This window comes from Ahaetulla prasina, chromosome 3 (genome assembly GCF_028640845.1).
Source record: "Ahaetulla prasina isolate Xishuangbanna chromosome 3, ASM2864084v1, whole genome shotgun sequence".
Classification (NCBI taxonomy): Eukaryota; Metazoa; Chordata; class Lepidosauria; order Squamata; family Colubridae; genus Ahaetulla; species Ahaetulla prasina.
Genome location: NC_080541.1, coordinates 14,076,538 through 14,104,520, shown reverse-complemented (window position 1 = coordinate 14,104,520; position 27,983 = coordinate 14,076,538). Strand labels below are relative to the sequence as shown.

General features: G+C 45.1%; 1 protein-coding gene across 1 annotated transcript in view; it reads right to left on the bottom strand.

Annotated features, from left to right (window-relative positions):
• The window catches only part of KCNQ3 (potassium voltage-gated channel subfamily Q member 3), a 237,720-nt gene that overhangs the window by 72,968 nt on the left and 136,769 nt on the right, over positions 1-27,983 (bottom strand). The window lies entirely within an intron of this gene.

Here is a 27,983-nt window from a genome sequence, read left to right as displayed (position 1 = left end):
GGTGTACAGCCAAAGATAAAACACGAAATATATACAATTAGATTAAAACATTTAAAACCTAGCAAATTAGAGAAAGGCTGATAATTAAAAATTTAGTTTTAAAATTTTAGAAATATTAATAAAACCCCAAATTAAAATTTAACACTATTATGCCAGTCCTGCTTGAATAAATAGGTGTGTTTTTAGCTCACGACGGAAGGTCCGAAGATCAGGCACTTGACGTAAGCCGGGGGAAGTTCGTTCCAGAGCGTCGATGCCCCCACAGAGAAGGCCCTACTCCTGGGGGCCGCCAGCCGACACTGTTTGGCGGACGGCACCCTGAGGAGACCCTCTCTGTGAGAGCGTACGGGTCGGTGGGAGGCATAAGGTAACAGCAGGCGGTCTCGTAAGTACCCGGGTCCTAAGCCATGGAGCGCTTTGAAGGTGGTACCTTCACCAAGGTACCAAGACAAATTCCTTGTGTGTCCAATCACACTTGGCCAATAAAAATTCTATTCTATTCTATTCTATTCTTTTATGTTCACTAAGAGCATATTCACCAAGACAAATTCCTTGTGTGGCCAATTTTTTATTTTTATTTTATTTTATTTATTTTTATTTTATTTTTTATTTTTATTGGCCAATAAAAAATTCTATTCTATTCTATTCTATTCTATTCTTAACTAATAAATAACCTATTTATATGGAAGAATAAGGACAAAAATCAAAATGACGCCCACAACTGTCCTCTTCTTCATATTCCTTTTAAACTCTCTCTGCAGCTCACCTCTGGGTATTTTTCAGCTGAGTGGGTATTGTCAGCTGAAGTGATGGGCAATTTCTCTACACATTTATCTAAGCATAAGGATAATAAAACCATTTCTTGCAACTTCCCAACACAGCAGGACTGAAATGAAATGTATCTTAAGATAGGTTTGGGTTTTTTTTTCTTCCAGATGTCTTGGGTGAATTTCCATATTTTCAAAACACCAGGGAAAGTTAGAAATTGAAATGTTAGGAAGCTCCCTCACACCGTGTCTTGCTTGCTTGCTTTTTAAAGAAATGGAAAATATTTCTTCATTACTTTGACCTAACGTTCTTTTCACATCCAAAACTATTAAAGAAATGGGTTTTCCAATGGTAATGTATAGTTGTGAAAGCCAAGTAACAGAATAACACAGTTGAAAGGGACTTTGGAGGTCTTCTAGTCCAACCCCCTGCTCAAGCAGGAAACCCTGTACCATTTCAGACAAATGGTTGTCTAATTTCTCCTTTAAAAGCTCCAGTGTTGGGGCACCTGCAGCCCACAACTTCTAGAGGCAAGTCGTTCCACTGATTAATTATTTTAACTGTCTGGAAATTTCTCCTTAGTTCTAAGTTGCTTCTCTCCTTGATTAGTTTCCATCCATTGCTTCTTGTCCTGCCTTCGGGTGCTTTGGAAAATAGGTTACCCCCTCTTCTTTGTGGCAACCCCTGAGATATTGGAAGATGGCTATCATGTTTCCCGTAGCCTTTCTTTTCATTAAACTAGACATATCCAGTTTCTGCAACCATTCTTCATATGTTTTAGCCTTCAATGCCCTAATCATCTTTTTTGCTCTTCTCTGCATTCTTTGAAAAGTTTTGAAAAAGACAGACAGAGGTATTGAAATTGTGGATCTGAATATGAGACTAAGAATCCCAGGTAAGACTTCCAATCTTGGATCAGATACAAAGCAATTGTCCCTCTAAAGCAGGGGGTCTCCAAACCTTACAACTTTAAGAACTCCCAGAATCGAATTGAGGATTTCTGGGAGGTGAAGTCCACTAATCTTAAAATTGCCAGGTTTGGAGACCCCCTGCTCTAAAGCAATGATCAGCAATAATCATATGCTTTGGGCCTGTGGAATAACATGAAGGTCTGAAGAACAAAATAACTACAATTGACAAGGTTGAGGGGAAGAGAACTAAACGGGTGAAACAGATGGAGAAGATCAAATGCATTATTGAAATGTTTTTGGAACAACTAGGGCGAAATTAAGTTACACCAACCTATTCAAACTTGTTAAACTTTAGATGTGAAGAACTGTAATCCCTAGTTCATCAGGTTACCATTGGCCCTAAAGAGGCAGAGTAGAATAGGTAGTTCAACATATCTAAAGGGGACCAGATTGAATCATTTTGATTCACTTTTCTTAATCATATCCAGGTTTGGGCTTTCTGGGATGGTTCCTCTATATGAGAAGCTGTGATGCCTCCCTCCCTCCTTCCCTCCCTCCCTCCCTTCTCTTTCTCATCACCTTCCTTCCTTCCTTCCTTTCCTTCCTTCCTTCCTTCCTTTTCATTCCATCACCTTCCTTCCTATCGCCTTCCTTCCTTCCTTTTTTGCAAGTTGATGATAGAAACATTTTCCAATCCTAAGTCGACCCTTCCATTATGGACGAAGTGGAACATGCTGGCCTGGATCTGGAGAAGTTTTACTAGCAAATGGGTACAATTGCTCAGAGATTTCCTTCAGCCAAGAGTGATTAATAAATCAATTTTATGCATGCAGGAGAACTGCCGGCAGAGCATCCTATGCATGCCCTGAACTAACAGCCTTTCGCCTGCGGTAATTCCCTCTTTTCATTAGAGGCGGATCGTCTCCCCTGATGTTCATTTAGCTGTCTTATTTGCCCTTTCTACTAGCACCAAGTCAACCCACCGTTTGGGAGGCCACAATGTAGAGCAGTAATTGGGGCCTTAGGTCCCATCATCTTACAGAACCTTCTCTTCGGCGCGGAATAGGCCACGGCTGCCAGGCCTTGCCAGGGGACAACTGACCTTAAGAGGTTTTCTCAGCATTCAGTTGCCAATTGTTCTATTCATACCAATTAACTCTCACGAACTGCAAAGGACTAGGAGAACTCGTGAACTTTCCCTACAGCTATGGAAAAGATTTAAGGACAACCGTTCTAGAGGTTATTTGTTTTGGCCAAATGTTGAGCTTCTCCTGGCCCCCAGAGGATTGGTGTCTGTTTTGATTTCATCATGCAGCTTAGCAGAAAGTACAGAAAAGAATTGATACTTTGCTTGGTCCTTTGCTTGGTCAAAGATGGTCAGAAGAACCAAGAACGTCACTCTGTGTGTGTGTTTGTGTGCGTGTGCAATAGCTTACTTCTTCAAATTTCCCTAAATTCTTCAACCTGGTACCCTACAGAGGTCTTGGATTGCAGCTCCTGCAATCAACCAAAGAAGCAAATTGTGGTCTAACACAACTGAAGAGCTCTTGTTGGCAAGAACAGGACCACAAACATCTTGTCCTCCGGCCCTGGAACAGCTAAGAATGTAAACAGTTGTGGCTAAAGCCCAAAGATCTAGTGAGTAGTGAATCTGTAAGGTCATCGGAATAGGCCAATTGAGGCTAAAGACATTCTGCATTATTTAAATAGAGCAGATGGTGGTTGGTATCCTTTGCTTTAGGGGTTAAATTAGGATAACAAAACAAACCAGAACTCAGTTCTGCTGAGAATTTTCCCTGTGGTTAAGTATTCAAAGCTAAAGAGAGTTGTTACCCGTATTAATTTAGTAAATGAGCCCTCCCACCAAAGGAAGGCTATAAAGAATTATGAGGGTGATCCTACAGAATTTCTGGTACTCTAAACCATAACAAACCATAAAAATAAACCATAATAAACTATAAAACACAGAGACATCACCCTGCCAACAAATGTGTGTATAGTCAAGGCTCTGGTTTTCCCAGTTGCAATGTATGGCTGGACCATAAGGAAGGCTGAGCACCAAAGAATTGAGGCCTTTGAACTATGGTGCTGGAGAAGACTTCTGCGAGTCCCTTGGACTGCAAAATGATCCAACTGATCAATCCTGGAGATCAACCCTGACTGCTCTTTAGAAGGCCAGATCCTGAAGATGAAACTCAAATACTTTGGCGACCTAATGAGAAGGAAGGACTCCCTGGAGAAGAGCCTAATGCTGGGAACGATTGAGGGCAAAAGAAGAATGGGACGAAAGAGAATGAGGTGGCTGGATGGAGTCACTGTGTACTGCACGAGTCAAAAAGAGGGCTGTGAAAATATTAACAGACCCCTCAGATCCTGGACATAAACTATTTCAACTCTTATCCTCAAAACGACGCTACAGAGCACTGCACACCAGAACAAATAGACACAACAACAGTTTATTCCCGAACGCCATCACTCTGCTAAACAAATAATTCCCTCAACACTGTTAAACTATTTACTAAATCTGCACTACTATTAATCTTCTCATTGTTCCCATCACCCATCTCTTCCACTTATGACTGTATGACTATAACTTTGCTTGTATCCTTACGATTTATACTGATATTGATTGTTTCCTGATTGCTTATTTGTACCCTATGACTATCATTAAGTGTTGTACCTTAGAATTCTTGACAAATATATCTTTTCTTTTATGTATACTGAGAGCATATGCACCAAGACAAATTCCTTGTGTGTCCAATCACACCTGGCCAATAAAAAAATCTATTCTATTCTATTCTAAACAGTTTACAGAGTCAGCCTATTGCCACCCAACAATCTGGGTCCTCATTTTACCCATCTCGGAAGGATGGAAGGCTGAGTGAACCTTGAGCCTGGTGAGATTTGAACTGCCAAATTCCAGGCAGCCAGCAGAAGTAGCCTGCAGTACTGTACTCTAACCACTGCGCCACCATGGCACAGAAATTTTGAGCTTGATTGTGGCCGTAAGTCAAGGACTACCTGTATATATGTGGGAGAGATAGGAGAAAGCAACCATGGCTAGCTATGACTGAATCAATCACAAAATGGATTTTCACCGAAGATTTCCTGCCTCTTTTCTTTCACATTCATCCTTCCCAGGGGAATTACAACTCTGATGGGAAACAACATTTTGCCCACAACTGAAACTACCTAGGTTTTTTTTTTTAAAAAAACAACTGGTTCCAAAATTTTGAAACTCTTAATTTATTATGCAACTTTTAAACCATGGCTTTAAAGGAAATGCATCTTGCTGACTCATGTTAAGTAATCAATGTTAAGCATTAAGTCTTAACCACGGAAGTGGCATATGTCAGGCAACTGAAATGGTGGTCTGGATAATTGTTGTAATTTCTCTGTAATTTTAGGTGGCTTTTTTTTTAAAAAAAAATCTAGATTTGACAGGCATATGCGTTTAAGGATGGGAGGTGCTGGTTTCGATGGCTCTCTGTGACAGCTTTTTAGTCTCAATGTGATCCCATTTTTATATTCAATCTCACACTTGTCCATTGCGCTTTGCATATTTAGAGGGATGCGGCATGTTTACCCATTCCTTAATTTTTTTTAAAAAAACAAAATAAATACAGCGCAGCATATTTTGCTTTTCCAAACTCCCCAACGAAACATTTTCATAAGAGGTAATATTCAGGAATGCCTGCCTAATTATCCCCATATGTTTTTGAGTTCTGAATTAGCTCCCATCCTTACACAACAGAGTCTCATAATCGTATTTTGTTTCCAGACTTCAGGCTTTTAGTCTGCACAAACACAAGTAGACACACTCTCCTTGCCAAGGGAATCCTCATGGCGGCTCATAAACAACAACTGTGACTGTGTGATTGGATTGCGGGGTCCTTGGTGCTCTCTGAGCTTGGTTGTTTCCCTGCAGAACTTTCATCACCCAACTAGTTATCATCGTAAGTGCTAGCGAGTGTGGAGGTTCAGTAAAGAAGAATATTTCTGACTCAGGGTTAAACTGTGGGGTCCCTGGTGCTCTCTGAGCTCGGTTGTTTTCTTGCAGATCTTTCACTACCCAGGTAGGTAACATCATCAGTGCTGTGCTGATGATCAGAGGGGGTGTTTCTACGTGAGCAGCAGGCAAGTGGTAGAGGACCAGGGAAGTAGGGAGTGCTGCAGACGGCCATCCCAAGCTCCATTTTTGCTGGCAGAGGGTTACAAGAGGTCATTGCAGCCAAAAATGGAGCTTGGGAGCCCGTTTTTGCTGGCAGAGCGCTCAGGCCACCACAGGCACTCCTGACACAAGTGACATTGAGCTGGCCACGTCCACCCTGGCCACGCCCACCCTGGCCACGCCCATCCCCCTCCCCCGAGGTCAAACGTAACCCTGATGCAGCCCTCAATGAAATCGAGTTTGACACCCGTGCCATAGACAGTGATCTGGTAGAAGTACCAAGATGGAAGCTGTAAGAGATACTAGACTGGGAACACAATCAAATACAATGGAAGAAGATTAACTGCTTTTTTGGGGGAAGGAGGTTGTTTGTTAAAATTTGGTACGTGGGATGCTCAACAAGGTGAGACAATCAAGCTTTTATTTTGTGTTGCTTTGGCTTTGAAAAGTGGCATTTTTCAAGTCAAGTTTGTTTGCTAGGATTATTATTTATCCAAAACTGCATACACCACTCAGATCAATTTACAATTCTTACAATTTTCTGCAGCAACAGCCTATATCTAGAGAATAGATTCCATCAGCGGTAAGTGGTACCTTCTCTGCTGACCAGTGATGGGTTGCTACCGGTTCTCTCCGGTTCGGGCGATCCGGTAGCAGAGATGGTGAGGTGAGAATGAACCGGTTCTCTCTGTCGGTTAGCCTGGCCCTCCTGCCCACCCCTGCGTTATACATACCTTATATTCGGTCATTTTTAGCCCAGTTGAAAGGCACGGCAGAGTGGATTCAGTGGTGGGATTAAAATAATTTAACAACCAGTTCTCTGCCCTAATGACCAACTGGGTAGGCGTGGCTTGCTGGTCATGTGACCATGTGGACATGGCCAACTCAACATCACTCAGATTGATGGGCACTTCACCTTAGCTGTTACAATGTAATAAGGGTTAGCCAGAGAGGCAGTTTCTGTAAGCAGGGCAATAAAAATTAGGCTAGAAACAACACCAGAATGTTTCAGTTCCTTACAGGATTAGCCCTGTAAAGTGGAAAAAAACAAAATAAGATTTCTTCCAACAACCGGTTCTCTCTGTCGGTTAGCCTGGCCCTCCTGCCCACCCCTGCGTTATACATACCTTATATTCGGTCATTTTTAGCCCAGTTGAAAGGCACGGCAGAGTGGATTCAGTGGTGGGATTAAAATAATTTAACAACCAGTTCTCTGCCCTAATGACCAACTGGGTAGGCGTGGCTTGCTGGTCATGTGACCATGTGGACATGGCCAACTCAACATCACTCAGATTGATGGGCACTTCACCTTAGCTGTTACAATGTAATAAGGGTTAGCCAGAGAGGCAGTTTCTGTAAGCAGGGCAATAAAAATTAGGCTAGAAACAACACCAGAATGTTTCAGTTCCTTACAGGATTAGCCCTGTAAAGTGGAAAAAAACAAAATAAGATTTCTTCCAACAACCGGTTCTCTGAATTGCTTCGAAAGTTAACATCTGGTTCTCCCAAATAGGTGCAAACTGGCTGAATCCCACCACTGAGCGGATTGCCATGTCTCAGCTCTTCCTTAATACACTGCGCTTGTGCAGAGCGAAGCGCCTGCATGAAGCAAACCGGTGGTAACCCCAATTGAAACCCACCACTGCTGCTGACCTTTAAAAAGCTGTTGAAACATGGTCGCTCCGAAGAGCGTTTGGGATGGTAGAAATGAGGAGCTGTGTGTCAGCCTATAAGGATGCTCGCAGTATGAATAGGAAATGGCCTGATGGATAGGATACTGCCCTGTTGTGACAACGCCACTTTATCAATTTTGGCTTGAATGGGGTAGATAGCCTAAGATGCTGCAATTTTATTGATCTGGTTTTAAGTGATATATATTGTTTATAGCACACAGCAGTGCTGTATGTAGCATAAATGTGTAGAGTTGTAATGGCAGGGAAGGGGGAAAGAGGAGAACGGAGGGGAAAGGGGAAAAGCATTAAAAGAAAGGAAGGGGGAAGGAATGGGAAAAGAAGGGAAGAGGGAAAAGGCGGAAAATGTAAGAGAAAGGGGAAAGGGAGGGAGGGAGGGAAGGAAGGAAGGAAGGAAGGAAGGAAGGAAGGAAGGAAGGAAGGAAGGAAGGGAAATACAAATCAAATAACAAAACCAATCCATTGAATAATCCTACCATCCATTAACACCCATATATTCTGTAAAATAAATAAGTCTTACAGCTTTGGGAAAGGTCAAAAGGTTAAGGAGATATGGAAACTTAGAAAAGAAGGTCCTCTAAAGCAGGGGTCTCCAACCTTGGCAATTTTGAGCCTGGCGGACTTCAACTCCCAGAAAGGAGTTGAAAGTTGGCTGAGGAACTCTGGGAGTTGAAGTCCACCGGGCTTAAAGTTGCCAAGGTTGGAGACACCTGCTCTAAAGTATGGGGGTAGTAAAAGAAGTTTTGTGATTGGATCCCCAACTCCTACAACATCTTGGATATCCTCTCCCCAGATAGATCAAGATGGCCCAAAAAAAATAAAGCTGCAGGTATCTGAAAGGAGTTTTCTCTGAACTGACTTGGAAGTCAACTCAGGAACCAAAGCATTGGTGTTACACTACCAGATCTCCTTCCTCCGGTAAAGGTAATATAAGACTAGGGCGTAGTTGTTATTATTACATTATTCAGACCTCGTTTATAAATTGCCAATTATTTCTGCATTTTATATGGAATGCAGTGTTTCCCAGAGATATAAACGGATCCGCCAGAGCTTCACTTGCAACACTTGAGAACCCGAGAAAACCCATCTTTTTTTTGTCATTTGCGTCAAAGAACATCTGCTTCTTCTCTTGTGCAAAAACAAAAATCCCAGCATGCGTGATTAAATGGATGATGTGCCACCAGCCAGGCAATCAAAAAAATGAAATTGTGTTTCCTCTAGAAGAGGTTATACAGGGATTGGAAGCTATGGGCCTTTCGAGGGGCTGATAGGGGCCCGTTCTCCACCATGGCTGATGGGCAGGGAAGATGGGAGTTCGATGCATCTGGAGGTCTATCTGTTTTTTATCTCTGCTTTGTGAAAACCTCTGCTTTGAGTGGGGAGAGAGAATGGGGATTTTGCAGTATCCTTCCCCTTCCATGTACTTCCCCTATATAGTTCTCTGAGGAAGGGAGACAAGAACAGGAGTGGCGTTTGTTCTCTTATTTATTTATTTTTTATTTATTTATCAAACTTATATACCGCACCATCTCCCGTAGGACTCAGGGCGGTTCACAGGCATATTAAAACAATATAAAAACAATATAATAAATAAACATTAAAACCCAGTTAAAACTAAATATTATCATAGCCTGATCACTAAAACAGTAAAAACCATTAAAACCCCCATTAAAAATTAGCTAAAACATTTAGTTCTTAGGCTAGTCCCGCATGCTGAAATAATAGAGTCTTCAGTTCACGTCTGAAGGTCCGGAGGTCAGGGAGTTGTAATCCTGGAGGAAGCTCGTTCCACAGGGCTGGTGCTGCCACAGAGAAGGCCCTCCCCCTGGGGGTCGCCAACCTACATTGTTTGGTCGACGGCACCCTGAGGAGGGCCACTCTGTGGGAGCGCACAGGTCGTTGGGAGGCAATCGGCGGCAGAAGGCGGTCTCGAAGATATCCCGGTCCTAAGCCATGGAGCGCTTTAAAGATAGTAACCAAAACCTTGAATTGCACCCGGAAGACTACCGGTAGCCAGTGTAGGCCGCGCAGGATAGGTGTTATATGGGAGCAACGCAGTGCTCCCTCTATCACCCGCGCGGCCGCATTCTGGACTAACTGAAGCCTCCGGGTGCTCTTCAAGGGGAGCCCCATGTAGAGAGCATTGCAATAGTCCAGGCGGGAAGTGACGAGGGCGTGAGTGACCGTGCGTAAGGCGTCCCGGTCAAGGAAGGGGCGCAACTGGCGGATCAGGTGTTTCATTACCAAACTTCAAAATACAGCCTGTTCTAGCACCGATGATGTTACCTACTTGGGTAATGAAACATCTGCAAGAAACCATCCAAGTTCAGAGAGCAAGGACCTCACGCTTCAACTCTTAAGCTACCAATATTCTCTTCTATCAGTAAGAACTGGTTGATTTTATACATATAACCAGGGGTGAAATCCAGCAGGTTCTGACAGGTTCTGGAGAACCGATAGCGGAAATTTTGAGTAATTCAGAGAACCGGCAAATACCATGCCTGGCTGGCCCCACAGTGGGGTGGGAATGGAGATTTCGCAATATCCTTCTCCCAGGAGTGGGGAGGGAATGGAGATTTCGCAGTATCTTTCCCCTGCCAGGTCCGACAAGCCACGCCCACCAAGCCACACCATGCCCACCAAGACACGCCCACAGAACCGGTACTAAAAAAAATTGGATTTCACCACTGAACTGAACTGACCTATTTTATAAACCAATGGCTCACACAACACACTATACCAACTATCAAACTCTAACCAAAGTTAAAAATTTAACTCAGCGTCTCCTCTGATCTCATTAAGGTGTTATGTAAGCGCATCCAGACTATATCCAATTATTAGCTGCCAAAACACCCCACTCCCCAAAGCAGAAGAGCACTTTAAAAAGAACAAAGTTGAATAAAGTTCTCATACTTGTGCAGATAAACATTTTAGTGTTATAAATCTGGATCACAGTAACGAGATATCAGCATATTCTATCTCTTTGTTTCCATCTAGTGTTATCTTGATGCCTGTAGGCTGGATTTAGTAGCCCTATGAAATGGGAAAAAGGGGGAGAGAGGAGGGGAGGGGAGGGGAGGGGAAGGGAGAAGGGGAGGGAAAGGGGAGGAGAGGGAGAGAGAAGAAGGAGATGGGGGAAGGGTGGGGAGGGGAGGGGAAAAGTGGAGAAGGGAAGGAGAAAGGAGAGCAGAAATGGGGAAGGGAATGGAAGAAGGGGTGGAGAGAAAGAGAAGGCATGGGGAGGGAGGAGAGGGAGAGAGAAAGGAAGAGGGGAGGAGACAGGAGAAGGGAAAGAGTGAGAAGGGGAGGAAGGAGGGGTGGGAAAAGAGAAGAGGTGGGGAGAGGAGGGAGAAGGAAAGGAAGGGGAGGAGAGGGAGGAAGGGTAAGGAGATAAAAGGGAAGGGTGGGGAGGGAGGAGAGGAGAGAGAAGAAGGAGATGGGGAAGGGTGGGGAGGGAGGGAAAAGTGGAGAAGGAAGGAGAAAGGAGAGCAGAAATGGGGAAGGAATGGAAGAAGGGTGGAGAGAAAGAGAAGGCATGGGGAGGGAGGAGAGGGAGAGAGAAAGGAAGAGGGGAGGAGACAGGAGAAGGGAAAGAGTGAGAAGGGGAGGAAGGAGGGGTGGGGAAAAGAGAAGAGGTGGGGAGAGGAGGGGAGAAGGGAAAGGAAGGGAGGGTGAGGGGAGGAAGGGTAAGGAGATAAAAGGGAAGGGGTGGGGAGGGGAGGGGGGGAAGGAGAGAGAGGAAGGGAAGGGGAAAAAGGTTGGGGGGGTGGAAGGAGCGGGGAGGCGAGAATGGGCATAGAAGAGGGGCCTGCTGAGACTGCACGGAGACATTCCTTAAAACTGAGAGATGCTATGTAGATGTATAATGGAGAGGTACGGAGAGGTATGGGAGGTTCTGAAGAGAAAGTAATCTGAGAAAACAAAGAGAGAGAGAAGGTATTCCTTTGAGGCATCTTGGATTAGCTGAAACCCCTAAAGGCCTGTCCAATAAGTCCAAAGGAGGAGGGAAATGGGCTGTCGGGATAGGGAACTATAAAATGTAATGCTTTTGAAACTTTAGGTGTGGCTTTCTTGCTATAAAACTCTGTTGTGGTCCACCAGCAGCCTGTGGAGCTGGCAACAGAGTCAGATAGCGATGAGGCTGAGGAAGAACATGGGCCAGTCCTGGAGGCTGGGGAAGGCCCAGATGAGGGCTCTGCATCAAAGGCAGAGGTGGGGCCAGGGCCATTGGGGAGTGATGTGCAGACTCCAGAGCCTCCAGAAGCTGACAGTAGTGAGGCAGAGGAACAGGAGGAGCCTGTTTCTAATGCATGCATGAGAAGAGCTGCCAGAAGGCAAGAGCAGCTCAAGCAAAGAGGATGACTCGGGAGTAGGGCCAAGAGATGATTGGCCCCTCCCATAAGGCTTAAAAGACCAGCAACGGTGTTTGGGCTCCTTGCTGGAAAACAACGTTGATAGCTTTGTCTTGTTGCATTTGTTTTGTATCGGTGTCTTCCGAACTTTTGCCAAGAAAGGCCTTTGGCAGTTTGCCTAATTGGACCAAGCTTGGTGATAGGACTGAGGAATTGTGTTGGGGGAATTTGCTTTTATTTAGCTTGGACTACACTGAGAATGAGTTAATTCTCAGCTGTTCTAATAAAGTTTGTTTGTTTTTACACTGACTGAGTTTCCTGCTATCTACTTGGGCCTGGGTCACAAAAAACGCCTCTGTTGAGATCTGCTGGGATATACCCACCCTATTTTGCAAAGTAGCTTTTATTATTGTCTTTTAATAAAATCACTTTTATTTTCATCGACCCATGCTTGTTGGTTGAATTCATTTCCAACAACATATATCATTGTAGTGGTGACTTTTATGGTCTTCTGTATTTTATCTGCTTTCCTGCCTTTTTTATAGGGCAAAATTTTTATTTTCCATAATAATTCCCACAATTTGACCAGTGTACAATACAATCACTTATCCAACAATCAATCCTATACTCAAATTATACTCAATCAGGGCTGCTCGACCGCCACTCCCTCCCTTAATCCTTTCTTCCCTTCTCATCCTTCTTCAACTTTCCCCACCATCCTTTTCCTCGCTTTCCTACTTCCCCACCTCTTTCCCACTTCTCACTACCATCCTTTCTAACCCTCTATCTTCTCCTTCTTCTTCTCCTCCTATCCTTTCTTCTCCCTCCCTTCTTTCCTACCTACCCACCTGCCTACCTACTTTCTTCCTTCTTTACTCCTCTTTCCTTACCCTTTCTCTTCGGGAGTGGTTATCGAGCAGTCCCGACTTTACACCATTCCAACTTGTTTAATTCTACCATTATTCCTGTACAATGGCAACCAATCAATTTATAGTCTTCTCCTTCCCCAATCTGCTTTCCTGCCTTGATGGGCAACAGAGTCCCCTGTTCTCCCGTAGAGCACGGCTGCTTTTAAATGACATTTTCCTTTCAAAGATGAGGCCCTCGGACAACTGTTTAAATAAAGGCCAGCTGTCCCTCAACATGGGCATTTGGTCTCTCCGCTAAGCGGGCCCTTCAGGGGCTGTTCCGTTCGTTTCAATATGTGCCACAGGATGGGGAAAAAAAGCTATTTCATTTTGTTCATTTGACGGAACAGCTTTCCTCATTTTCATATCAGAACTGGCGTTATGTTGGGAGACGGACAGAGGGCATTGTTTCCTCAACTTGACAGAAGCGCTAGTCAGGAAATCAAGCTCAATCAAGATATATTACAAAATCTTTGTTGTTGTTGTTGTTTAAATGAAAGAGACAAGCAAGACAGGCCCTTCACTGAAATGAGTAGAAAGTCCACTGAGGCAGTGTTTCTCAACCTAGGCAAATGGAAGATGGGAATTCCCAGAATTCCCCAGACAGCTGTACTGGCTGGGGAATTCTGGAAGATGAAGTCCACCCATCTTCAAGTTGTTAAGGTTGAGAAACACTGGGGTAGGGACATTGGTGAAATCCAATTTTTTTTACTACTGGTTCTGTGGGCGTGGCTTGGTGGGCAGGGCAGGGGAAGGATACTGCAAAATCTCCATTCCCACCCCACTCTGGGGCCAGCCAGAGGTGGCATTTGCTGGTTCTCCAAACTGCTCAAAATTTCCGCTACCGGTTCTCCAGAACCTGTCAGAACCTGCTGGATTTCATCCCTGATTAGAGAATCCTTCTAAAACAGATATTCTGAACATCTAAAAAGCAGATTCTATAGGATCCAGGGCAGGGGTGAAATCCAGCAGGTTCTGGAGAACCAGTAGCGGAAATTTTGAGTAGTTTGGAGAACCGGAAAATGTCGCCACTGGCTGGCCCAGAGTGGGATGGGAATGGAGATTTTGCAATATCCTTCCCCTGGAGTGGGGTGGGAATGGAGATTTTGCAATATCCTTCCCCTGGAGTGGGGTGGGAAGGGAGATTTTGCAGCATCCTTTCCCTGCCACGCCCACCAAGACACGCCACGCCCACCAAGACATGCCCACAGAACCAGTAGTAAAAAATTTCAATTTCACCACTGATCCAGGGGGTTAAAAACAGGCAAGACAAATTCAACCATAGTTTCAATTAGCAAACTGACATTTTGGATCAAATCAATTTAAAAGAAAAAAAAATGCTAGTGTCCAACCTTGGCAACTTTAAGACCTGAGGACTTCAACTCCCAGAATTCCCCAGATAGCCATTTACTTCTATTCTCCCCCCCCCAAAAAAACAGTCCCACAGTGAACCATGAGTTAATAATAATAATAATAACAACAGAGTTGGAAGGGACCTTGGAGGCCTTCTAGTCCAACCCTCTGCTTAGGCAGGAAACTCTACATCACTTCAGACAAATGGCTATCCAAGATTTTCTTAAAAACTTCCAGTGTTGGAGCATTCACAACTTCTGCAGGCAAGTCGTTCCACTTATTGATTGTTCTAACTGTCAGGAAATTTCTCCTTAGTTCTAAGTTGCTTCTTTCCTTGATCAGTTTCCACCCATTGCTTCTTGTCCTACCCTCCGGTGCTTTGGAGAATAGCTTGACTCCCTCTTCTTTGGGGCAACCCCTGAGATATTGGAACACAGCTATCATGTCTCCCCTAGTCCTTCTTTTCATTAAACTAGACATACCCAGTTCCTGCAACCGTTCTTCATATGTTTTAGCCTCCAGTCCTCTAATCACTTAATCACCACCACAACAAAAAAGCTAAAATTGGTTTGATCGAGTGATGGGTTGCTAGGGGTTTGCCCTGGATCAGGCAAGGGCCTCTGGTGACTCAGCAGACTAAGTCTGTCTGTTATTAACACAGCTGCTTGCAATTACTGCAAGTTCAAGTCCCACCAGGCCCAAGGTTGACTCAGCCTTCCATCCTTTATAAGGTAGGTAAAATGAGGACCCAGATTGTTGGGGGCAATAAAGTTGACTTTGTATATAATATACAAATGGATGAAGACTATTGCTTGACACAGTGTAAGCCGCCCTGAGTATTTGGAGAAGGGCGGGATATAAATTCAAATAAAAAAACAAACAAACCGGTAGCCGAGGTGTCCGGAGCGTGTGCAGAAGCGTCGCGCGCAAGCGTGAGGACGCCCACAAGCAAACCAGTAGCGACAGGTTTTGAAACCCACCTCTGGCTTAATCATGTGACTGGCCCACTTTACGAACATTATGGTTATAACTCAAGGACTAGCTGTACTATTTGGGCCGAAAAGTAGCATAGGCATGCATTAAGCAATCAATTAATTAATTAATCAGTTAATTAATCTACTACGGTGGTGTAACAAGACTGTATCAATACACTTTAGAACAGGAGAATGGACCAGCCGCATAAAATTAACTAAAATGCAGCAAACCAAGACAGCTGATGAAAAAAAATCTCAAATTTTTATCAGCGGGAAACGTGAAGTATAAAATTCTAGACCCGCACCGAGTTTTGAAAGCAGATAGGAATTTAAAATAAGTATTTTTAAGTGGCTTTAAAGAATAAACCAAGCAGGAAATCAATTATGGTACCTGTTGTGTCTTGCCCACTCTCACAGCAGCCGGGGCCTTCTTATCTGCTCCGGAACACAGAGGAATGTATGCCTCCCGGCCCCAGTCCTGGCTCCATGCCCAGACAAGCTGAAGAGGAGGGGGCACCCCCCGGCCCCAGCCCTGACTCTATGCCCAGGCAAACGGAGCAGCTAACCCCTCCCCCTCCTCCACAGCATGTGAGCCTGAGGAAAGTTTATTTCCAACAGCTGCTGATTGGAGTGACCCTCGCATCAGAAGACTGGATAGGCGGAGGCAACAGAAGGAAGGGAGGGGCAGGCCTTAATAAGTGCTGAGTCATGGAGCCACACCCCATGGCCTATATAAAGGATCTGCTTTCTGGCAGTCTCTGAGTCAGGCAAAGTCGAACTTATCTTGCTGAAGTCACTTTCTGGTCTCCTGCCTGCTCTGAGGACTTTGCTAGGACTTTGGGCAGAGCTGCAGAGGCAAGCCTGATTCGGATTTCCCTGACCCGGCCGTCAGCGGAGGAGTGGGACACGACAGTACCTCTCCTGCTATGTTTCAGGCAGTCTTAACAATCCATGCCCTCCGTTGACTTTCCCCAGCCATTAACCTGTTTTTAGCTTAGAACTATTGTGAATTACTTCCAAATAATTCGCGAAAAGTGATAACACATATATGAGCAAACAGGCTAGTGTTCCAGGAACGGAATTGCAAAACCACACTGTTAATGGCAGTTTCCTAAATATACAACAGATTAGGTTTGCATTATATGCTAAATCATAAACCGTCATTTACAAACCGTGGTGGCTGGGTACTCCAGACGGGCTAATCCAAAATAAAACAAACCCAAATGACTTTGCCAGTCGTGTGAAACCAACCTCTTAAAAAAACATTGGTCTCTTATTTTACTGAATTTGATGAGTTTTACTTTCAAATAACTATGCAATTATCCAACCGTTTCCTGGACTGTGAGTCCCTGTGCTTATCTCACATCCTAGCCATCTTGTTTTTGGACTGCTGCAATGTGCTGTACACAAGGGCTACCCTTGAAGAGCCGTGGTGGCGCAGTGGTTAGAATACAGTACTGCAGGCTACTTCTGCTGACTGCCAGCAGCCAGCAGTTTGGCAGTTCGAGTCTCACCAGGCTCAAGGTTGACTCAGCCTTCCATCCTTCCAAGGTTGCGTAAAAAAATATCCATTGGGGGTTAGGCTAACTCTGTAAATTGCTTAGAGAGGGCTGTAAAGCACTGTGAAGCAGTATATAAGTCTAAGAGCTATTGCTATTGCTATTTGGAAGTAACAGCTGGCACAAAATGCAGCTGCTTGGGCAGTTCTACACAGTGGTGGGTTCTAACCGGTGTTACCACTGGTTTGCTTTACTCGCACGTTTGCTTCACGCAATCGCATTGAATCACAGAACAGCTGAGGCATGGCAATCTGCTCTGCCGTGCCTTTCAGCTGGGCTAAAAATGAAGGAATAAAGGTAGGTATAGTGCAGGGTCGGGCGGGAGGATTCAGCTGACGGTCACAATTAACTGGTTCGCTCTCACATCAACATTTCTGCTACCGGCTCTCCCGAACCGGGGAGAACCAGTAGCAACCAGTAGGGCCTCTGGTGGCTCAACAGACTAATGCAGTCTGTTATTAACAGCAGCTGCTTGCAATTACTGCAGGTTCAAGTCCCACCAGGCCCAAGGTTGACTCAGCCTTCCATCCTTTATAAGGTAGGTAAAACGAGGACCCAGATTGTTGGGGGCAATAAGTTGACTTTGTATATAATATACAAATGGATGAAGACTATTGCTTAACACAGTGTAAACTGCCCTGAGTCTTCAAAGAAGGGCGGGATATAAATGCAAAAAAAATAAATTAAAAAAAAAAACACTGGTTCTACACCACAACCACCCCAATGTAAATCTACTGTTACGTGAGCGCATCATTGGTTGCTGATCTACTTTTGGGTCCAATTCGAGGTGCCGCTTATCACCTTTAAACCAATTCATGGCATAGATCCAGGCTACCTGAGGAAACTTCTTCCCCCAAGAGGATTAGCCCATCCCACTTGTGTCAGCAGAAGGTGGATGCTACAGACTTTGTTGGCCAAGGAATTCCATCTGGCAGGATCCAGGACAAAGGCCTTCTCTGCTGTGGCTCCAGTGGTGGGTTTCAAAAATTTTTACTACCGGTTCTGTGGGTGTGGCTTGGTGGCCATGGCATGGCTTGGTGGGCGTGGCATGGCTTGGTGGGTGTAGCTTGGTGGGCATGTCAGGGGAAGGATACTGTCGTGTCCCACTCCTCCGCTGACGGCCGGGTCGGGGAAGTCCGTATCAAGCGTGCCTCTGCAGCTCTGCCAAAGTCCTATCAGAGTTCTCAAGGAAGGCAGGAGACCAGGAAGTGTCTTCAGCAATCCAAGGTAGACTTTGCCTGACTCATAGAATGCCAGAAAGCAGATCCTTTATATAGGCCATGGGATGTGGCTGCATGACTCAGCACTTATCCAGGCCTGCCCCTCCCTTCCTTTTGCTGACGCCGCCTATCAATTCTCCGGAAGCGAGGATCTCTCCAGGCTCCAGCTGTTGGCAATTCACATTCCTCAGGCTCACATGCTGTGGGGGAGGGGGAGGTGTCTAGTTGCTCCGTTTGCCTGGGCATGGAGCCAGGGCTGGGGGCTGGAGGCACGTCAGGCCCTTCGTTTTGCTCGGCCTGTCTGGGTATGGTGCCTGGGCTGGGGCCTGGAGGCATGCCAGGACATTCCTCAGCATTCGGCAGGAGATAAGAGGGACCCGGCTGCGGGGAAAGCGAGCGAGACACGACAGATACTGTATAATCTCCATTCCCTCCCCACTCCAGGGGAAGGTTACTGCAAAATCCCCATTTCCTCCCGATCAGCTGGGACTCGGGAGGCAGAGAATAGATGGGGCGGGGGCAGTCAAAATTTTTACTACTGGTTCTCCAAACTACTCAAAATTTCTGCTACTGGTTCTCCAGAACTGGTTAGAACCTGCTGAAAGCCACCTCTGTGTGGCTTCCATTCTCTGGAACAGAGGTCTCCAACCTTAGTAATATTAAGGTTTGTGGACTTCAACTCCCAGAGTTCCTCAGTCAGCAAAGCTGGCTGAGGAACTCTGGGAGTTGAAGTCCACGAGCCTTAAAATTACTAAGTTTGGAGACCCCTGCTCTGGAACATCATGTCCCTCAAGGTAAGATTTTTGTTCCATAAAAGACTCAAGAACTCAGTTGGTTCTGCCAACTGGGTTGAGTCGCCGGTGGTGGGCATTCCATGTTGGAGGTGGATCCTGGACTAAGAAGAAGAAGATCCCCACTACACTCCATATTATCCTGGTCTTTAACTTATTTTATTTTAGTCGACTTCAGATTTAATGGTCTAACATTTCTGCCTCTACCTTACGATCTTTGTAAGCTGCCCAGAGTCACCTGGCAGTGAGATACAGTAGTCCTCGATTTACAACAATTCATTTAGTGGCTGTTAGAAGTTACAACGGGACCAGAAAAAGTGATTTATGACCGTTTTTCACACTTACGGCTGTTGCAGCATGTCCACGGGCACATGATCAAAACTCAGATTCTTGGCAACTGACTCATATTGATGACCATGGCGGTGTCCTGGGGTCATTTGATCCCCATTTTTGGACCTTCTCGCAATCCAAGTCAATGGAGGAGCCCGATTCACTTAACAACCATGTGACTAACTTAACAACTACAGTGGTTTGCTTAACAATTGCGGCAAGACAAGTTGTAAAATGGGGCAAAACTCACTAAACAAATACCTCACTTAACAACAGAAATGTTGGGCTCCATTGCGGTCGTAGGTCGAGGACTACCTGTACACGGCGTATCCATTCAATAAATCAATAAATCAATGTTTATTGACCAAAAGGGAAGAAAGAGGAGGAGGAAAGTGTTGTTGTTGTTGCTGCTTCTTTTTTTTTGTTCCTGCTTCTAATACTGCCCAGGAGGAAGAAGCAATGGACATCTAGTGGAGAAATGTACCATGGATAATCGAGAAAGCATGTGAAAATAGAACACAGACAGTCCCCAGCCTGGAGCAATATCAGAGAAAATAATTTGCCTCTAAAAAATCTTCAGTCCCAGCAATTTTGTGACCTGCTCAGACACATTAATAGCTGCCTCGACTCCTTCCCGCATTGCAAGGAGCAATTCACTGCTGGCAGGTGAGATGAGAGGACAGTAGCCATTACTGTATATTCAAAGCCACAGAAAATCTTCCAAAATTATTATTTTTTTCATAGGGAAGCTGAGGAACTGGAACTGTTTGACGAAACCTTACAAGTTCAGCAGGTGAACTAAGCTCATTTGAACCAATTTTTTTTAACCATCCAGAAAGCTGATTAAAAGCCTCCAAACCATCCTAACTAAACCAAAATATCCTAGAAGAAGAAGAAGAAGAAAAAAAAAACCAGGAGTCATCTATGTGACCTACAGTGTAATGACTGCAATAGCCACAACGTAGTGGTGTAGACCATAACCTACTACTAGATAAAGTAGAAAAATGTGGGTTAGACAGCACCACCACCAGATGGATTCGTAACTGGCTGACCAACCGCACTCAACGTGTAGTCCTCAACGGAACTACATCCACATGGAGGGAAGTATGCAGTGGAGTACCCCAAGGCTCTGTTTTAGGCCCAGTACTCTTCAACATCTTCATCAATGACTTGGACGAGGGGATAGATGGGGAACTCATCAAATTTGCAGATGACACCAAGCTGGCAGGAATAGCCAACATTCCAGAAGATAGGCTCAAGTTACAGAAAGATCTTGACAAACTTGAACATTGGGCACTATCTAACAAAATGAAATTCAACAGTGAAAAAAGTAAGATTCTACATTTAGGCAAAAAAAACAAAATGCACCGGTACCGTATATGTGGTACCTTGCTCAATAGTAGTACCTGTGAGAGGGATCTTGGAGTCCTAGTGGATAACCATTTAGATATGAGCCAGCAGTGTGCAGCAGCTGCTAAAAAAGCCAACACAGTTCTGGGCTGCATAAACAGAGGGATAAAATCAAGATCACGTGAAGTGTTAGTGCCACTTTATAATGCCTTGGTAAGGCCACACTTGGAATATTGCATCCAGTTTTGGTCGCCATGATGTAAAAAAGATGTGGAGACTCTAGAAAGAGTGCAGAGAAGAGCAACAAAGATGATTAGAGGATTGGAGGCTAAAACATATGAAGAACGGTTGCAGGAACTGGGTATGTCTAGTTTAATGAAAAGAAGGACTAGGGGAGACATGATAGCAGTGTTCCAATATCTCAGGGGTTGCCACAAAGAAGAGGGAGTCGGGCTGTTCTCCAAAGCACCTGAGGGTAGAACAAGAAGCAATGGGTGGAAACTGATCAAAGAAAGAAGCAACTTAGAACTAAGGAGAAATTTCCTGACAGTTAGAACAATTAATAAGTGGAACGACTTGCCTGCAGAAGTTGTGAATGCTCCAACACTGGAAATTTTTAAGAAAATGTTGGATAACCATCTGACTGAGATGGTGTAGGGTTCCTGCCTGGGCAGGGGGTTGGACTAGAAGGCCTCCAAGGTCCCTTCCAACTCTGTTGTTATGTTATGTTATGTAGGACAAACAGGCATAAGACTGGCAGAACGCATCCCGGAACACCAACTAGCAGTCAGAAGTCATGATGTCTTTAATTTCACAACATTTGGACAGACTTAACCATGGTTTCAATTAGGAAACTGCGACCATCCTAGACCATCAAGCCATGTCCAAAAAACTAGAGAATTTTCAGAAGCCTGGCACTGTGACAAATTAGCCATCAACAGACACACAGACGTAAACAATATCTACATACGATGCAAAAGAGACAATCAACAAGCCAACAAGGGAACAAAAGGACCAAGACACCTCCCCAGCAGCAATTAACACCCAGATGAGCAGATTAACTCCAAGATTAACTTCAGACCAACCATCAAGAGTTAAACAACATCCCGATCAAGGAACTGCCAAACAAATAGTAAACAGCCCAGGCAAAGAACCTCCAAGACTACTCCAACCAACACAGTATAAACTACAGTCACTACAATATAAGTAGTGCCGTGGGTGGTTCAGGCTGTAAGATAGCCTGTCATTAAACACAGCTGCTTGCAATTACTGCAGGCTCAAGTCCCACCAGGCCCAAGGTTGACTCAGCCTTCCATCCTTTATAAGGTAGGTAAAATGAGGACCCAGATTGTTGGGGGGGCAGATTGTTGGGGCAGATTGTTGGGGGGGCAATAAGTTGACTTTGTATATAAATATACAAATAGGATGAGACTATTGCCTTACACAATGTAAGCCGCCCTGAGTCTTCGGAGAAGGGCGGGAAATAAATGTAAATTAAAAAAAAAACAGTATAAACTGAGAGCACACCCCAATTCCTTCTAGCATGGATGATGTTACCTGGTTTGGTAATGAGATGTCCTGCAAGAAAACAACCAAGCTCAGAATGTTCTAAGTAATACACCCATCGGAAACAGAACTCCGAGGCAGGTAGATTTCTCAAAGAACAGTTTTATTCGATATATCATATTGGCACAGGCTGGTGAAAACCGACTCTGAATATTCCCGCCGTTTTCACCTACTCAAAAGAGAAAGGTTTTTTTTTCTTTCCCAAATAATCAGTCACATGGTCCAATCAAGGTTCTATCCGGTTGCCAGGTGACTTTATTCTGCCTCTCTCCGACCACCTGTGGGAATGACCTTGGTTCCCAGGAGAAAGTATTTTGTTTTGGCTATAAAACCCCAGCTATCTCTATTCTCCCTCATCTCCCTAACCCTCAGCTCCAGTGTGGCAACACTGAAGCTTCAAAATGGCCCCGGTCAGGCCAGCTTCAGGGTTGACACAGAGAGCATTTCCACCCTGAGTTACAATTATTCTTCTTTACAGATCTTCTTTCCCCATCTTGGTCGATTTGTTTATTATTGTAGTAGAGATCATCTCAACTAGAGTTCTAACATGAATAAAATGAGTCTTGTTTGTCTGAAGAAAACATGCCAGGAAAGGCTGCATGGCAACAATTGATTATGTGCCATCAAATCGTTGTTCATTCTTAGCAACCGCTTAGATAGATGTTCACCACGATGATCTGTCCCTAACCTGTTCTTTCAAGACTTGTAACAATTATATTATTTATTTATTTATTTATTTATTTATTTAATCGTATTTATATACCGCCCTATCTCCCAAGGGACTCAGGGCGGTTTACAGGCACTAAAAACAGATAAATACAATATAAATACAATATAAAACATTTAAAAAACTTATTCTAAAGCCCGTCCAATTAAAAATAAAAATAAAACCCAATTTAAAACCCAAAATTTAAAATCTAGCTCAGTCCTGCACAATTAAATAAGTATGTTTTAAGCCCATGGAAGGTCCGAAGGTCCGAAGCTGATGAAGTCCGGGGTAGATCGTTCCAGAGGTGGGAGCCCCACAGAGAAGGCCCTTCCCCTGGGCGTCGCCAGACGACATTGCCTCGCTGACGGCACCCTGAGGAGACCCTCTCTGTGAGAGCGCACGGGACGGTGGGAGGTATTTGGTCGCAGTAGGCGGTCCCGTAAATAACCCGGCCCAATGCCATGGAGCGCTTGTCTACAAAACCTGGGATCTAACCAGGACTGATTGTCCGCAGCTGGGTCAGGAAGCATTGCCTGGGCAGGGGGAGATAAAAAAGACAGAGGCCTCGTCACCTCCTCCACCTGGCCTGCCTCTGGCTCCTGGAGCTGAGCCAGAGAGGCCGGCCCTGCAGAGAGGAGCCCTGCCGGCCCTTCCCCCTCACTCTCTGAGTCACTTTCTGGCAGGGGGCCAGGCCCGGGGGGGGGAGGGCTGGAGCTACAACACTAGTGCTATTGTTTTTCACTGCCAATCTCTTTAACTTGCACCTGTATTTACAGGAATATGACAATACCATGCCTAAACAAACAAACAGGCAAGAGAGTTTGGGTGGGGGTAAGGAAACCCAAGGGCTTTGGAGGGAAAAATCAAAGACAAGACTAGAAAAACAAGACTAAAGAACTAATTAAGGCTAAACTCAGGGAGCCGTTTCCAGATCGCTCTCAATACAAGGTCTCTAATGAAGGTGAGCTTTGCAAAACTAATAATTTATTACTGTTCTTTATTGCTAAGGGCTGATTCACAAATTTACATGTCACACTACTTAATTTGCTTGATGACTGGCACCCTGAGTGTGAAATGAATCAAGTCTGCGGGAAAGCGATGTGCAGAATAATACTGTGGTTCTTTCTAGGACATTATATCCATGAAAAACCCATTCATAAATATAACTTATAAATAGCGTGGCTTGCTGGTAAGGCTGGACTTACCAGGGCAATGTTCCAAAGATCCCATAGTTCAGAAAGCCACGAAATGCAGCATTACCTATTGAAACAGATGTGGAGCAAAATTTCTCTTCGGTTCTTTCGCCTCCTAGGCCCATGATGGCGAACATATGGCATGCATGCCACAGGTGGCACGCGGAGCCATATCGGTGGTCACACGAGCATTGCCCTAGCTCAGCTCCAGCATGCGCATTTTCCGGCCTTCCGGAACTCACCGGAAGTCAGGAAACAGCCCATTTTTCTGGCCACTGGAGGGCCTCCAAGAGGTGGGAAAGGCTGTTTTTGCCCTTCCCAGGGTCCTAGAAAGTCTCTGGAGCCTGGGGAAGGAGAAAAACGGGCATTCCGGTCTCACTGGAAGTTGGGAAATGGGCTGTTTTTAGCCTCCGGAGGGCCTCCAGGGGGTGGGGAAGGCTATTTTCGCTCTCCCCAGGCTCCAAGAAAGCCTCTGGAGCCTGGGGAGGGCGAAAAACGGACCTACCAGGCCCATCGCATCACGTGCCAAATGCAGGGCGAGCACGGGGGGGTTGTGCACACATGCATGGGGGGAGGGTGCATTGAATTATGGGTGTGGGTGCACACGCGACACACACACACACACCACCGCACTCCCCCCACTTTTGGCACGCGATGCCGAAAAGGTTAGCCATCACTGTCCTAGGCCTTTCGGCAAAACAAAGATGCTGACCTGGACTACATCAGACTTAAAATTAAAGGACAGGAAAGATGCCTATTGATGCTGCTCTTGGTTCATTCCTTATCCTGTTGTGTCTTGCCCACTCTCACCGCAGCTGGGACCTTCTTATCTGCTTCCAAACGCTGAGGAATGTCCTAGTATGCCTCCCGGGCCCAGCCCTGGCTCCATGCCCAGACAGGCTGAGGAGGAGGAAGCACCTCCCGGCCCCAGCCCTGGCTCCATGCCCAGGCAAACGGAGCAACTAGACCCCTCCCCCTCCCCCACAGCATGTGAGCCTGAGGGAGGCCAATTACCAACAGCTGCCGACTGGAGTGACCCTCACTTCAGAAGAATTGATAGGCGGCGGTGTCAGAAGGAAGGGAGGGGCAGGCCTGGATAAGTGCTGAGTCATGGAGCCACACCCCATGGCCTATATAAAGGATCTGCTGTTGTGTCTTGCCCGCTCTCACAGCAGCCAGGGCCTTCTTATCTGCTCCCGAACACGGAGGAATGTATGCCTCCCGGCCCCAGTCCTGGCTCCATGCCCAGACAAGCTGAAGAGGAGGGGGCACCTCCCGGTCCCAGCCCTGGCTCCATGCCCAAGCAGGCTGCAGAGGAGGGAGCATCCCCCGGCTCCATGCCCAGGCAAACGGAGCAGCTAGACCCCTCCCCCTCCTCCACAGCATGTGAGCCTGAGGAAAGTTTATTTCCAACAGCTGCTGATTGGAGTGACCCTCGCATCAGAAGACTGGATAGGCGGAGGCAACAGAAGGAAGGGAGGGGCAGGCCTTAATGAGTGCTGAGTCATGGAGCCACACCCCGTGGCCTATATAAAGGATCTGCTTTCTGGCAGTCTCTGAGTCAGGCAAAGTCGAACTTATCTTGCTGAAGTCACTTACTGGTCTCCTGCCTGCCTTGAGGACTTTGCTAGGACTTTGGCAGAGCTGCAGAGGCACGCCTGATTCGGATTTCCCTGACCTGGCCGTCAGCGGAGGAGTGGGACACGACATATCCAAAACCAGAAGTTGCTCTAGACTAGTTTTGCTCCTCTGGAAGCAGAAATATAGGAAGTCCTCAATTTATGACCGTTGAGCCCAGAATTAGAATCATAATTCATGCAGCTCACCATGTGATCCAGCCCAATGCTATGACCTTTTTTTTTTTTTTTTGGGCAATGGTTATACAGGTGGTCCTCAACTTATGACCGTGGCTGAGCCCAAGATTTATGTTGCTAACTGAGACCTTCGTTTAAGTGAGTTTCTGCCCCATTTTACGATTTTTCTTGCTGCAGTTGTTCGGTGCGGTTGTTAAATTAGTAACATCGTCGTTAAGCGAATCTGATTCCCCCATTCACTTTGCTTGTCAAAAGGGGATCCCACCGTCATAAATATGGATCAGTTGCCAAGCATATGAAGGTAAATCACGTGACCATCGGGATGCTGCAATGGTCATAAGCTTTGCTGGCTAGGGAATTCTGGGAGTTGAAGTCCTCCAGCCTTAAAGTTGCCAAGGTTGGAGACCCCTGGTCATAAGTGTGAAAAATGATCATAAGTAACTTTTTCAGTGCTCACTTAGCAAATGTCTCACTTAACAACAGAAATTTTGGACTCGGTTTTGGTCGTTAAGCCAAGGACCACCTGTACAAATTCCCCATCGGATTATTTTTCTCAGAATTAGCATCTGGAGAGAACAGCAGGAATGAGAAACTAATGAGGAGACTCATAAAGGAACATAAAGAGGCCGCTTTGACTTTTACTTCTTGTGTGTTGCTATTTCTTTTTATTATTCTCTTTAATTAAGAAAGCCTCTTTTTATATAAGGCTTCCATTAACTCCCTGCGGACATCCTCCGAAGCAATGTAAGATAAGGATCTGAATGCAGATGTGAAAATGAGAAGACAGAGGGAAAATATTAATTTCTTGATCAAGCCGAGGGCGAGAAGGTTTATTAATCAATTAATATAATTGAACGCGTATTAATACAATTGAACACGTCCAGAAATATTTTACAAGAAGAGTTCTCCGCTCTTCTGAAAACAACAAAATACCTTATACCACCAGCCTTGAAATCCTAGGATTAGAAAACTTAGAACTCCGCCGATTCAGACAAGACCTGTGTTTAACACACAGAATCATCTATTGCTTCCTTCCTGTAAAAGACTACTTCAGCTTCAATCGCAACAATCCAAGAGCAAACAATAGATTCAAACTTAATGTTAACCGCTTCAACCTTGATTGCAGAAAATATGACTTCAGTAACAGAGTTGTTAAAGCTTGGAACACACTACCTGACTCTGTGGTCTCTTCCCAAAATCCCCAAAGCTTCAACCAAAAACTGTCTACTATTGACCTCACTCCATTCCTAAGAGGACTATAAGGGGCGTGCATAAGAGCACAAACGTGCCTATCGTTCCTGTCCTATTGTTCCCTTTTATTATATCAAATTAATATAGTTGTTGCATACTTTTCCTTATATATATATGTTTTTATGATGTGTTGTTGTTTTATATCAATGTTTGCGTATACTGTTGTGACAAAAAAAAAAAAGTGCACCCTGCAAAGTTTCACTAAACCCACTTATTGGAGGTTTCTGCAGAACTGTATCCAGGCTCCTGCGAGGCGGAGTATTTCATTCAGTTTATACTTTGCAACTTACAAACTTCCATCTCTCGATGGAGGAAGCTGAGCAAGCCAAATTTCTAGAAAGTCAGCAGTCTCTTAATGCTCAGTTAATGTCTCGTATTGCAAATCCCAGCAGATTCGACCCTGTTCTGTTAGTTGCCACTTAATTTACAGCTTTGCTATTGGTGTCCTATGTCACACACACAAAAAAATTAAATCTTCGGCCCTTTTATACAAAGCAGAATTAGTTAGGGTGTTGTGGTCCGCCAGCAGCCTGCGGAGCTGAGAACAAGGTCAGACAGCGATGAGGCTGAGGAAGAACATTGGCCAGTCCTGGAGGCTGGGGAAGGCCCAGATGAGGGCTCTGCGTTGGAGGCAGAGGTGGGGCCAGGGCAATTGGGGAGTGATGTGTGGACTCCAGAGCCTCCAGAGACTGACAGTAGTGAGGCAGAGGAACAGGAGGAGCCTGTTCCTAATGCACGCATGAGAAGAGCTGCCAGAAGGCAAGAGAAGCTCAAGCAAAGAGGATGACTCGGGAGTAGGGCCAAGAGATGATTGGCATTCTTATAAGGCTTAAATGACCAGCAACAGCATTTGGGCTCTTTGCCGGAAAACAACATTGATAGCTTTGTCTTGTTGCATTTGTTTTGTATCGCAGTCTTCTGAACTTTTGCCAAGAAAGGCCTTTGGCAATTTGCCTAATTGGACCAAGGTTGGTTGTAAGACTGAGGAATTGCGTTGGGAGAAATTTGCTTTGATTTACTTTGGACTACGCTGAGAATGAGTTACTTCTCAGCTGTTCTAATAAAGTTTGTT